General features: G+C 31.8%; 1 pseudogene; it reads left to right on the top strand.

Annotated features, from left to right (window-relative positions):
• The window catches only part of LOC149568787 (uncharacterized), a 76,094-nt pseudogene extending 72,282 nt beyond the window's left edge, over window positions 1-3,812 (top strand).
• Window positions 3,813-14,446: the final 10,634 nt, after the last annotated feature.

Below are 14,446 nucleotides of genomic sequence, written 5' to 3'. Positions count from 1 at the left end.
GAAGGCTAAGGTGGACATTCTTTTTCAAAAGAGACAAGAACAAAAGGAACGTGAAGGAGGTTCGTCAAAGCAAGGAGACCGTGAAGAAAAGACAGGGAAACATCATGGAGATGGTGATAAGCAAAAAGATCCATCCTTTTCTTCTTCTCCTCCCTCTTCTCCTTCTTCTCCATCTTCTCCTCATTCTACTTCTTTTAATCGTTTTGAGAGTGGGTATAAGCCTAAGATCAAACTAGATGTAAAATTTGACTTGCCTAAGTATTGTGGTGAACTTGATGCTGAAAAATTGGATGATTGGATTCAACAAGTTGAAGTCTATTGTAGAGTCCAGAACCTATTTGATGATGTCGATAGGATTCAATTAGCTACTCTTCGGTTAGGAGGTATAGCTTTAACTTGGTGGGAGGTAGAAGTTTCACAACATGGTAGAGTCAGTTTAACTTGGGTAGAGTTTGTGAATGCTCTTAAGAAGTAGATTTATCCCCTAGGACATATGTAATAGTTAATGATGGACTGGAAAATGTTTAGGCAAGGGAAAGGTCAAACTGTCCAAGAGTACACCCATGAATTTAGGAAAAGAGTTATTTCTTTGAATGTTCCTTTGTACACCCAGGATACTTTGTTGAAGTACATAGGAGGTCTTCATTCCTACCTTAGACATTCTACTTTGGTATTAAACCCTTGTAATTTGGATGAAGTGTCTGTTCAAGCTACACACTTAGAGTCAAGGGGTAAAGGATCATTTATTGATAGCTTTGATAATGATGTAAAGAAATCTTCTAAGAATGCAGAGACAAAGAAAGGAAAGAAGGAAACTATAGTCAAGAAGGATGAGAAACTTTCTTGCACTCATTGTGATAGGAAGGGTCATGATGAAGAACATTGTTGGAAGTTACATCCCAAATTGAAGCCTAAGTGGGCTCAAAAATTTGATCCAAAACAAAAAGGTAAGGAGAAAGTAGAAAATGTTGTTATGGATCTTGGTTCAGATTCAGATGATGAGACTAAGATAATAGCTATGGGTTTGAAAGGTAAAGCTCCTATTTCTAGTGTTTCTATTGCTAGTTGTGCTTCTACTTCTACAGTTAATGATTTCTCTAAAGATAAGAAAAGGAATGAGTTATTTCATTTAAGGGTTTTTGCTAAGAACACTAAAATTGATACACTCATAGATAGTGGATCTCAGGTTAATCTAATTTTAGAAAATGTTGTAAGGAACTTGGGATTGAAAACTACATTACATAAGAAACCTTATCCACTAGGCTAGATTTGTGAAAATGATAAGTTGTAAGTAACAAGACAATGCACCTTAAGATTCACAATCACTAGTAAGTTTGTGGATGAAGTACAATTTGATGTGGTTCCACTAGATATCTGTGGGATAGTGCTTGGTAGCCCTTATCTTTATGATAGAAAAGTAATTTTCTATAGGGAGAAGAATCATTATCACTTGTTTAAAGATGGTATTAAGTATGTTGTACATTCACACAAGATTAAGATTGATCATTCTTTTGCAAACATAGGGTAGTTAAAGAGGGTAATTAATGCAAGTAAAAAGTTAATTCTTATGTCTATCAGTACAGGTGGTTCTACACTTGAACTTGGGGTAGCTAACCAGGGTCAGATGTTGCAAGATGCACCCGTAGTACAACATAAGGGAATGATGATTGAAAGCATTGATGGTTCCTTGGGTAAAAATGTTCCTATTGTAAAGGATCGATATGTTGTTGATTTATTCTCTTTCATTTTTGCATTATTGTTCAGCTTGATGCTAGTCAATATTTGTTGGTTAGTGGCTATGATAATTGATGTAGATGCTTATGTAAGTGATAGAATAATGTTTATGATAAAAAATGTTGTTGCAATCTTCATTGTGCTTGTGAGCCAGGTATTTAGATGTGTAGATGATACATGACAAGTGGGGAAGCCAAGTCCTCACTTTATGTCAGAGTAAATGTCACTTTTGGAGGTCCAAAAGGTCTTTAGTGGGGAGGCCTTATCCGGTGGATAATTTCAATGAAAATTGAAGTGTCTTCAAATCTCTAGATTTTTGCACCATCAAAAAGATCTCAGCATCTTGATTCCAACACAACTTGAACGGAGCAAAAAGGAGTCCGTTTGTGCAAGTTATGCTCGGTCAAAGTTTTGGTCAATAGGTAGACTAGAGGGCTAGATAAGGGGCCAAATCAAACTACCTCAAAATTGGTCAACAATGGGTTTCAAATTAAAGATCTCGTCACAAGCTTTTCAATGGTGTTCGTTTCATCAAAAACAGACTTCATATGTAAAAGTTATGGTAATTTGAATTTTGGGGGTTAAAAATATCATTTTGAATTCTGATGACATCATCATGACATCATGGTGGCATTTACACATCATTGGCAAGTGGATGGAGGACTTGGGTCGGTGGGGGTCGAACTCCCAACCACCCTTCTACCAAAATAAAATACATTTGTCAAACTTTTTATTTCAACCATGCATGCTGCCAAAGACTTTTTAAATGGCTGCCCATGGGGTTTGAAACCCTGACCCCACGGATTCTAAAATAAGCATGTGCTGACATGCCACTTATGCAAGTTAAGATATTGATAGAAAATGTTTTATTTAACCTATAACCAAATGCCATACCCCCCTTAAAATAGCCTTTTTGGTTAATTATTTAACCACCAAAATTGTATAAATGCCAAAATGTAAAAATGGCAAAGGAGATTTTCAAGGGGGGGTGTTTTATTTTATTCCCTATTATTAAATTAATTGGTTTTGAGCCAATTTAAGTAAATTATTTTGTATAAAAAGGGGGGTAGGATGTCATTTGGAGGCAATGGGAAATTAAGGGAGACTTGAGAGAAATTGCTCTTGATGAAGTTTTTAAAGGAATAGGGAGATTTTTCTAGGAGATTTTTTGGAGCCATTTTCGTACTTCAAAGTATTGTTATGCTATCGAAGTGCTAGAAGAAATGGTCTTCTTTGGTGCATATTTGTAATTGATTTCTGGAGATTAATCAGATCGGTCATACTCTATTGGAGCCAACCTGGAGATGTAGTCACATTTGTGACGAACTCTGAAATCAAACTTTGTTTGCACTTTCTATCTTCTTCTCTCTTTCAATTCTGTTTATTTCACCTCAAGTTATTGAGTTTGTAATGCTTAATTTCATTTATGTTAAATGTATTAAGACTTCCGCTGAGTTGTGTTTTTATTTAAGCCTTCAATACTGCAATTAGTCTAGATCCATCCATCAAATCAGAAAGGCACCATAGTATACATTGCACTATGTATGCCTTCTTAATAGTAGGATTTCCCTCCTTTACTATTGAGTTTTTAATATTTGAGATTCTAATATTTCTAATAATGTCATTTGATTGTAGAGTATGGGATGAGTTCTTGGATTTCTACAAAAGGAGATGTTTATAGCTATGTTGTTTTGTTATTGGAAATGCTGATAGCAAAGAGACCCACTCACCCCATGTTTCAAGGGAATTTGACCCTCCACAAGTGCATGAAAAACATAGTTCTAGATGAAATGATAGATGCAACCAACCTAAGATTACACCTTGATGTCATGAATGATGACATTTCAACCTTGGTTTCTTTGTTACACATTAGTTTGTGGTGTTTAGAAGATTCTCCAATAGTACAACCTAACATGAAAAGGGTGTCAAATCTTTTGGAGATTATAAAACATGGGTGGAACACTCAAAAAAAATCACCATCAAATATAATCTATATGATATTAGGATCATGTTCAAGCCCTCAAAGTTATATTTATTTTGATTCTTCGGCTCAGTCGATCATAGAAGGGTTGGACTGATGTTAATCTGCACATTTGATTGAATAAGGATGCTATTATTAGTTAAACTATATAAACTATCATGATAATAATAATAAAATAATGTGAGTTGTACATTGAATGTTTCCTCTAGAATAATAATAATGATAATAATAATAAAGCAATGTTTATTAGTCCATAAGGCAGGGAAGTCCCCTATGCCCCCATTGCATTAAATTTGGTATCAAATAGTTAAAGGTTAAAAATCAAAGTGAAAGTTTCATCATGTAATTATTTAAGAATTATTATTTTTATATAAATTTCAATTTTGTGATTGGTTGGGAACATTTTTTTGGGTTTAGGGGTTTGAAAAATAGAATAAATAAACAATAATCACCATTGATAGAAGAGAAGGAATTTGGAAGGGTTAGGAACCAAATTACTTATTCTTCTTCTTCCTAGACGATTTTGGAACCAAGTGAATCCCAACTCATGTAATCCCTAAGGCTCTCAGAAACAATGGTTAGTGGTTGAATGCAAGGTTACACCCATAACAACTTTAGTAGGAAAATTTTGATGACCAACTATTGGCTTTGACAACCAAGGACAACATGATCTGAGATCAACATCCCTACTCACCTACCTACCTTCTCAATCTCCACTAGTATTTCTTATAAACACGCAAATGCAATCAACAATCAACAATTGAAAAAATGATAATAATAACACCAAATCGTGTGCTTTCTCACAAGAAGATCATGATTTTGCTTTTTTGTCTCTTTATTTTCTTCTTCTCCTTACCTATTTTACTATCAAAAGAATAGTTGGTCAAACCATGCCCAAAAATATTCCTTTCACCCCATGTTTATCTAGGCTTGAAAGAAAATATGTGTAGAAATAGTGTGCGTACAATATGTGGTTGTTGACATCTCCTTGTCAGACTTTTTTTCAAAAGAGTTGGAAGCTTTTGGAATTTTTTTGGTCAGTGTTGGCCCTTCTTGATCATAGCTCTAGCTAGGGGCTTAACAATGGTCTTATCCCTTTGTCTTAGATGCATGTCCTTGAGGTAGAAAGAGTGATTGAGGGAGGGTGAGCTCAGATAGCCTATCATTTGATTCAGAGACTTGATGAAGTGACTTTGATGCAAAACATAAGGGAGGTGCTATTGGGGAAAAATCACAAAGAGCAATGGAAATAGTAGAGAATTTTCCTTTCCTTTTCTTTACTTCCATTAAAATGGTAATGTAAACTAAAACTGCCCATGGAGCACACTGCAATACTTATAGTTGGTCAAATTTTTAACAAACTATTTTGTCGCTATTTTTGTCGTAAAAAATTAGACCAATTTTTTCTTTGGTCAAAATTTTGATCAAATTACTGATGATGACTATATGTTATAGTGATAAGTCTCCTTTATTGCTCATCAAAAACACTCATCGCCATGACTTATAGCAATATCTTCTCCTTTTTGATAGAAGAGTTCACTATTTTCTATAGTGATATCTCCTCCTTTTCAATCATCAAAAACACTCATCACCATGATTTATAGTGATATCTCCTACTTTTTGATCACCAAAAACAATCATTCCCATGACTTATAGTGATACAACATCCCTATCACTCATTGTTGCAATGATTGTATTTTTTTTTTATTTGTTGATCGCTATATGTTATAGCGATAAGCCTCCTTTATTGCTCATTGCTATATTTTTTTGTAGTTTCTTTGCATAGCAATAAAAGGGATCGCTACTTGTCATAGCGATATACTTTCCTAATTGCTCATCTCTATGTCAATATTAGGCCTTCTTCGTATAGTGATGGAAGAGTTCACTATATTCTATAGCAACATCTCCCATTGCCATGAATTATATTTATTTTGCATTTGCCAATGATCGCTACATGTTATAGTGATAAGCCTACTTTATTGCTCATCACTTTATTGTTTTTGTAGTTTCTTTGCATGGTGATAAAAGGGATCACTATATGTTATAGCGATATACTTTCCCCATCACTCATAAAAAATGTCAAGATTAGGCCTTCTTCGTATAGTGATAGAAGAGTTTGCTATATTCTATAGTGATATCTCCTACTTTTCAATCACCAAAAATACTCATCACCATGACTTATAGTGATACGACATCTCTATCGCTCATTTTTATAATGATTATATTTGTTTTCCATTTGTCGATGATCACTATATGTTATAGCAATAAGTCTCCTTTATCACTCATCACTATATTATTTTGTAGTTTCTTCACATAGTGATAAAAGGGATCACTATATGTCATAGCAATATACTTTCCCCATTGCTCATCACTATGTCAAGATTAGGCCTTCTCTATATAGTGATAGAAGAGTTTCTATATTCTAATATCTCGTCCTTTTCAATTAATGAAAGCACTCATCACCATGACTTATAGTGATACAACATCTCTATTGCTCATCATTGTAATGATTATATTTATTTTCCATTTTTTGATGATCGCTATATGTTATAGCAATAAGCCTCCTTTATTGCTCATCACTATATTGCTTTTGTAGTTTCTTCACATAGTGATAAAGGGATCACTATATGTCATAGTGATATAATTTCCTCATCACTCATCACTGTGTCAAGATTAGACCTTCTCCATCTAGTGATAGAAGATTTTTTTATACTCTATAACGATATCTCCTCCTTTTTTATCACCAAAAATACTCATCGCCATGACTTATAGCAATACAACATCTCTATCGCTCATCATTGTAATGATTATATTTGTTTTCCATTTGTTGATGATCACTATATGTTATCATGATAAGCCTCCTTTATCACTCATCACTATCACTACAGTGTATCCTAACTCATGAAGCCTAATCATTGTAACTATAGTGGTATATAAAACATCAAAAAAAGAAACATCATTTCTATCAATTGAGGTTTTTTATGTGCCTATGTGAAATAAATCTCATTAAAAATTAAAAAAAATTTGAATGATAGATTCCAATGCTTATTCAATGGTTTGAGTGGGGTAGGGTTTCGAAGAAATATACAGAGAAGTCAAGGCAGGGTTTCACAACACTTGTTGAATGTTTGGTGGAATTAGTGTGGCCAATGCATACACAATTTTTAAGCACAATGTTCATGTGAGTTAGTCCATCCACCCCTAAAGATATAGTAATAAAGCTAAACCAAGTGTTTCATATGGATCCACCAATGTTTTGTCAAATGAGGGTTACAATATTCACACCTTTGGCACTTTAGTTAATGTGACCTGTAGAAGGAAGTGAAATGTAACTTGTACAAGGCAATGATGGTGCGAAATAAAACTACTCATGCATTCACCAGTTTGCTTAACATTATCAACCAAGAGTCCATTGAAACATATTGAGGAGGAAAGACAAGGAAATCATATATATATGCTAGCAGAATGGAGGAGAATTATCAATTACATATTTGAAGAATTCAAATAGGAAAGGCTTCATAACCTAACACACATTCATTGAAGAGTGTAAATGACCCATCTATGACCAGAATCAACATGCATTAGTACTCTAATATTATATCAAAGAAATCATCGGTAGGCCACTGCAGAATATAGAGGTTTAAATAGAAAACAACAAGTGGATAAGTACTATCTTATATACATCAAAATATGTCCAAAACAATAACTTCATACTCTTGTCAACTCTCAATATTGAACTAGTGCTCAAAATATATTACCTTAAATCATATTAGACTTGGGTGTAGATAATATTATCTATTACCTTCCTGTATCCATGTATAAGGTGTTCATTAATAAATTCTAGTGTAAAGGAGTTCAAATTCGAATAAAACCAAGGGTGCATACTTGGGTGTGGATAATGTTATCTATTACCTTACTCTATCAACGTATAAGATGTTCATTAATAAATTCTATTGTAAAGGAATTCAAATTTGAATAAAACCAAGGGTGAACTAGAAAATTTCTATAACTAGTTATATAATTCTATATAACTTTGTTAAAAAGGAAATGTTACCTTGTAGAAAACAACTATGGGGAATAACCTAATAAAATAATCTGATTGATTTTTACTATCAGACTGACTACTTTTCATAATATTCACCCAAGCATTAATGTATAATGTGTCAAAGCCATAACTATCTTTCATAATGGAAGATGAATTGAGCGCACAGAATGAGAAAAAACCCCAACAGAGTGCACCCAAATAAAATCTTGAATCCACTACACTACTATAACTTAAATATACTGAAATAGTAGGAGTAAACTATCAAAAATGAAAATGAAAAATAATACAAAACTTACTAATATTTGGAGCCCATAGTAGAATGAAATTGGTTGAGTGAATTGAAAAAGAGATCATGATTGAAAACTACTTTTTCATGTTTAATGGGAGGCAAGGGAGAAGAAGGTCCCATTTCTTGAGGCATACAATTATCCACAGCCATAGCTGTAGCCCCAACTTTAGCCTCCTCTCTCATTTTTTCCTTCTCCAACTGATTGGGATTGAAACCTTGTATGTGGTTTGAGAATTGTTACAACAACATTTTCTCTATAAATACTACCATTGTTCCCCTGATATAATTCAAAGTGTTCATCACTCCTTTCTATAGTAACACTGCCTTGAATTCTAGCATCTCCAATTATGCAAGTAAGTATTAAGATATATAACAATTAAAATAACAAAACATCCTCATTAAAAAATTTGGACATTAATCTTTTACCCTTATCCAAAAGAAATAACATACCATATTCATTGATTGGAGCTTCATAGTCATAGCTTCTAGTAATAAAGGGGCATCCTAATGTATGACCAAAGTTGGTTCCTCCATGATACTGCAAATTGTGCAACCCAAGCATTAATTCTACATATGATGTTGATGAAAGAGTTCTAAATTGTGAATGTTGTATGCTCCAATAGGTATCTCACATCATTTACATAATACAATAGAGATAATACTTGCTATATGTTAAAAACGTGCTCTACCTAATGTATTTTAATGATGTAATGTACCTATATATGGAGCATATATTGAAATGAACAATGTCTTATACAGTAATTATCTAAATGATTGGAGACAACCAAATTCTTCTAGAATGCTCATTAAATTGTGGCCTTGTATGACTACTATCTTTTTCAACACTTTAAGACATCCTATTGAAATGGAAATTTTGGAATTTGGTGCACCCTGAAATGATTAACTCTAGATGTACAGGAGCTTGTTTAACATAAAACATTCATAAATTAATAAAACATTTAACTTACAGATTTAAGAAATTTGAAAAGGAAGATGCTTACATTGTTGGCACCTTTCCACAACTATTTTAATTGATGTTTGTGATATAACCAATATTCATAAAAATTTTAACTTCATAATTGCATGAAAATTGACATTAATGTCAAGAGATTTTTTCTTTGAAACTCATATACAAAGATTTGTAAGTAAAAAATGAGAACTCACCAAGCTGAAAGAACCACAAGTACTCAGTAACTCTATAGATAATCCATGTAACACTTCCAATAATGAAAAAGTTAGAGTATTAAATGAGTCAAAAACACAATACATTCAGCATATTAATGAATCCAAGAACTATTTGAACAAATGATCATATTTCTCTCCATCGAAAACAATCAAATCATTAATTAGTTTATTAGTCCTATTCAAATGAACATATAACATGAAAATAAGTTTAACTTTGTTTTTCTATGTTTTTCAATGCATTTTTAAATTTTTATCATTTCCTTTAAGTGTTGGTATGACTATAATACCCAAAGAAGCATTGTAGACAAACAATTTCTAATGCTAAGAAAATAGTTAAGATTCATAAGAGATGAATACCTATTAAACACTGGTCAAGATAAATGGTTCTAAAATGATAAAATGATGTTACACAAGTCATCCTGTGAAGACAATGGATGGTGTTGGTGTTTCAAAATGTCATGTTTCAAAAAAAACTAGTGATAGGAATAGAATACATCTAGGGGTAGCTAATTACCATATTCAACATACTTATTTAAACACCAGTGCCAACTATAAGGCTAAACCCTTCTTCTACTTGAGGCTTTGCAAAACCTACGTGGGTGTACCTCATATTCATTCACATGGTACTAGTGCTAAAGCATACACTTGAATCTAACAAAATAGATAATACCCTTAATCTTCTAACACTTATGCAAACAAAATAGACATGAAATAGCTAGAATCATGACATATGAATCTGACAAGCTAAGTGAGGGCAAAAATTTTCAACTCTTCAACAAAATAGGAAAAGGATTTGATTATAATTGATTTCAAAAAAAACCAAGATATGGACAACATAACACTATGATCCTGTAGTTGATTAGTGCCTTATCTATTGAACAATTTCACAAATCACTAACGTACATCTTTGGAAACCATTGAGACATTTCATGTATCAGGACTTCCTGATCTCCATTCACCTTGTGAATCAAACATTTGCATCTTTTTGAGTCTCATACTCAACTTATCCCTTCATGAAATCTGCAACCCCATTATGGTAAATCAAGCATTTACATGAATTCTTGAATCATAAGCAAAACATACCAAACATACAACCTAAAATAGATTACAAATGAGCTTTGTGCACTTTGTTCACAAAACACAAAAGATAAAAAACATCACAAACAAGAGACAAGACTCAAATTGATGATTAATTTGTTTCTGCCTTTTTATTTATTTCCTTGAAACAAATACAATAAGATGCATGAAACTAAAACATAAAACTGTTGAATATACTAAGACTATCACTATATGCTCATTAACTATTGTTCATTACAAGAGAAATGTTGGGCATAAATTGTGGGATCATCATAGATAGAGCTCTGCTCAATAGTCTGGAAACAACCAACCATCAAAAACCCTAAAGAACGAGAAGAGAAAAGATTAAGAAGACATGAAGAATTCCTAGATCAGATCAGATGTTGCCATTTATCCACTTGGAAAATCTCCATCTATTCATGAAGAACATCTCTCTACTCTCTCTTTTTAACAAAAAAAAAATTCTTTCTTGCTACTGAAGGATGCCTTTGAAAATAACTTCAAAATGATAGAAACATCTAATTGAAAAGATGCCAAATCTAATTTTAAAACAAGGGCAAAAACACCCATCAAATGACCTCTAGAGGCAAAATGTAACTCGTAGAATCATTTTTCTCCAAATTTGGAATCAAAAAACCTCATTGCCTGCCTTCCAACTAAATTTGATGCTTCATCATGAAATTTCCCATTTTGTTGTGAATGTCCTGAAAATTACAAAACTACTTATAGCCAATACTAGTGAACAAGTACGCATTTTTTTATTCCATATCTAGAAAGCTTGTCTTCTCTTGGTTTTGACAATATGCTGCACTATATATTGATGATAAAAATTACCCCTCTAGCATACGTTTGAAATTCCAAGTCCCATTTCATTGTTTAGACATAACAAATTAAAATTTCAATATAGTATGAACTATATAAAATCTTTAAAACATTTAAATTTTTTATTGGCTTGTTCAAATTTTTGAATGAACATCAATAGAAATCAAAATTTTGAATGAAGATAATAAAAATGAATTTCATATTATTTTATACTTGGGTACCTGCAAGAAGTTGGGTTGTAATTCCATGGAGGTCAAATCTGTTGAATTGTACTTCTCATAAATGGGTACTTGATTTTCTTAGAATTGGGTACCCATTTCTAAAATCACGCTTCAGGCACCCAAGCTATGATTCAAAAATCTGGTACCTAATTTTTGAAAAGTGGATTGGGTGCCCGAATCACTTAAAAATTGGGCACTCAATATTTTTACAAATCGAGTACCTGATTTGTTAAAAATTGGGTACCCAATTTGTCAAAGTTACAAATACCCATTTTTATAGCATTTTGGGGTCATTTTCACCATTTGGAAAATCTAATTTGAGAGCGATATGGGAGCCCATTTTTTACCTCTAACAATCGCCCCCTACTGCTATTTTCTAACATACAAGGTATTTTAATTTTTTTTGTACTATTTTACTTAATTATTTTTAGTTTTACGTTTGATATGTATGTCAATTTATTGTTTTTTTCCAGTTTTAATATACGTAAAATTGTAAATTTACATTGTTAATGAGTATTATCTTTAGATTATTGTATTTGTTAATTTAAATAATAGTTTTGTAAATGTTCATTTAAAAATTATTATTTTAGATGTTTTGAAATGTATTTAATTTATGTATTTATTACAATGTTGAATGATTAGATTAGATGTAAATTCATTGTTTAAACATGTAATTGCAAATAAATATTGATTTCAAATAACTAGTGATTAATTATCTAGATTAGTTTGTAAACCATATAACAAAGAAAGTATTTAAACTAACTATAACCTCGACCTAACCATATAGTTCTATATAATCAAACCCTAAACATATAACCAAGTATTTAATTATGTAACACCCTACCAAGGGATCCAAACACAAAACTTAGTATTTAATGACTTTACTTATTGGATTGTCCTTTGTTTCATGGATAGAAAATGGATGATGTAAACTATTTTATAAATGTATATTCTTTCAGCCTTTCATACCTTGTGACATGTACAATAGATGATTGTGCATTTCAAATTAATTTGCCAAGTGTCATTTGGAACAAATGTATATTATTTAAATGGATTGAACTCAAGTATTTATTCTTTCATGTGGATGTGTTATTTATTTTACATCTAGTACTTATAATTATTTAAAAATGAAGTGTAAATGTGCTCGTTAAGGAATCGTTAAGGAATGTAATCTCTTATGTTTTTTATGTAAATTATTGTAGATGTTATTTCTTGCTTAGTAAAACTTTAGATTAGTTCTTTGGATTCCTTGGCTGGGCATCATTTAGGATTAACTATAATCCCAATTTTAACCAAAACTCTAATCATAACTCTTACTGTCATCCTAACCATAATCTTAATTTGCTAAAACCTACACCCTAATATATATATATATATATATATATATATATAATTGAATAACTATCCTAAGAACCAAGTACTAATTATAAATGTCAAACCATAATCATAACCTTAAATGATAAACTATTATCCTAGAGGAGCATCATATCTACATCTACATGTTATATGAATCTAAAAATATTTACATATCTAATTACATCATTTATTGCGTAGGAAGGATTAAAATTTTTCATTATATTATCCATGCATATCATATCAAAAGAATCATATAGAGACATGTCATTTACTACATCCATCATAGATAATCAAGAAGGGTACTTAGGTAAATTTATATATAACACAATATTATAAGAAAAAAAAAACACCATATAGGAGCATCTCATGTGTAAAATAGAAAAATTGATCATGACACATGTAATGAGATCAAATAATATTTGTAATCATCACACATACTATCAATGTATGGGGGTGATATAATCAAAATATCAAAAAATGAGTGATATTAGAGCATTATCAAAATCAAGGTCTCAAAATTATACAAAGACAATGATAAATCATAAAAAAAATTAGAAGAGAAGAAGGAATTAGGCATCTAATTAAATAACCATCCCTCACCATCAAGAGGTGGAGGTGAAACTTTAGTGCGAGTAGGAGGGACTATACACCCTCGGATGCCTAAGAATATATAGAGAAGTGAATAACTTGTCTTTCCACTAGAATATTTGTTGAGTATTCATCATAATAGTAAGCCTCTCTAGAGTTATGATAAGTGATCTCACCTTGTGTAATGCTCAGTTGAGAAGTTAGCTCTACAATTTGCCTGCCATGATCAATTACCATGCTAGCTCAGATGACCACCTATGTCTAGACTATCACCCAGTACTGTGCTACTCTCAATATTCTCTAGAGTCCCCTAATGACATCTTCTTATGTGGGCTCTCCTTTGGCTTCCTTCTGTAGAGGCCCATGATAAAACATCAATAATTTAATATAAAAAATCAATTTAAAAAAAGGGGCATTGATTCATTAATTAATCCTAACATAATTAATCAAATCAAGTTTTTAAATCCTATGGCTAGAACTATTAATTAAAATGATCAATTATCCATATCATCACTAATGGAAAATGAAATTAATTCCCACCAATAAAGCTTAATAATGTATTGATCAATCAAGGATTCAAAATCCACCACTCATGGAGAATGAATTCAAACCATTGAACTCCCAAAGATTTCTATAAATGTGCCATCAACTCAAGCTTTTGAGATATCTACATTTTTTGTACTAAAGTTATGCAAATCATTCTAGGTGATTTGCAAGTGCTTCTGAGTGAATTATGGGCATTTGAGAGCTAATCCATATTACAAGATCATAATCTCATTACACTTTATAGCTTTCTAGCATCATGTAGGGTTTATTTAGTGTGACTTGAGTTCATTATTACATCCATTTTATGATTACATGTGCCTAATTTACAAAATATTAAACCTTGACATCAAGTTTTAAAATCTAATTATGTCAAGACTAACCCTTATCCTAAACCATTATATCCTAAATTCTTAACCCTTAGACTAACTAAGTTATCCTTAATGGTAAACCCTTATCCTAAAAAAATCATAAATGCTAAGCCCTTCTCCCAATTCTAAATAAAAATATCAAGCTTAAATGTTAAACCCTAATCTTGACCTTAACTATGATTTACATGTATAAGGTTAGGGTTTAACATTTAACATTTAAGATTAGGATCTAGT

The sequence above is a fragment of the Cupressus sempervirens genome, chromosome 3, assembly GCF_028749045.1.
Source record: "Cupressus sempervirens isolate cs-2001-9-10 chromosome 3, ASM2874904v1, whole genome shotgun sequence".
In the NCBI taxonomy this organism is placed as follows: Eukaryota; Viridiplantae; Streptophyta; class Pinopsida; order Cupressales; family Cupressaceae; genus Cupressus; species Cupressus sempervirens.
This window is presented reverse-complemented; position numbering and strand designations above follow the sequence as displayed.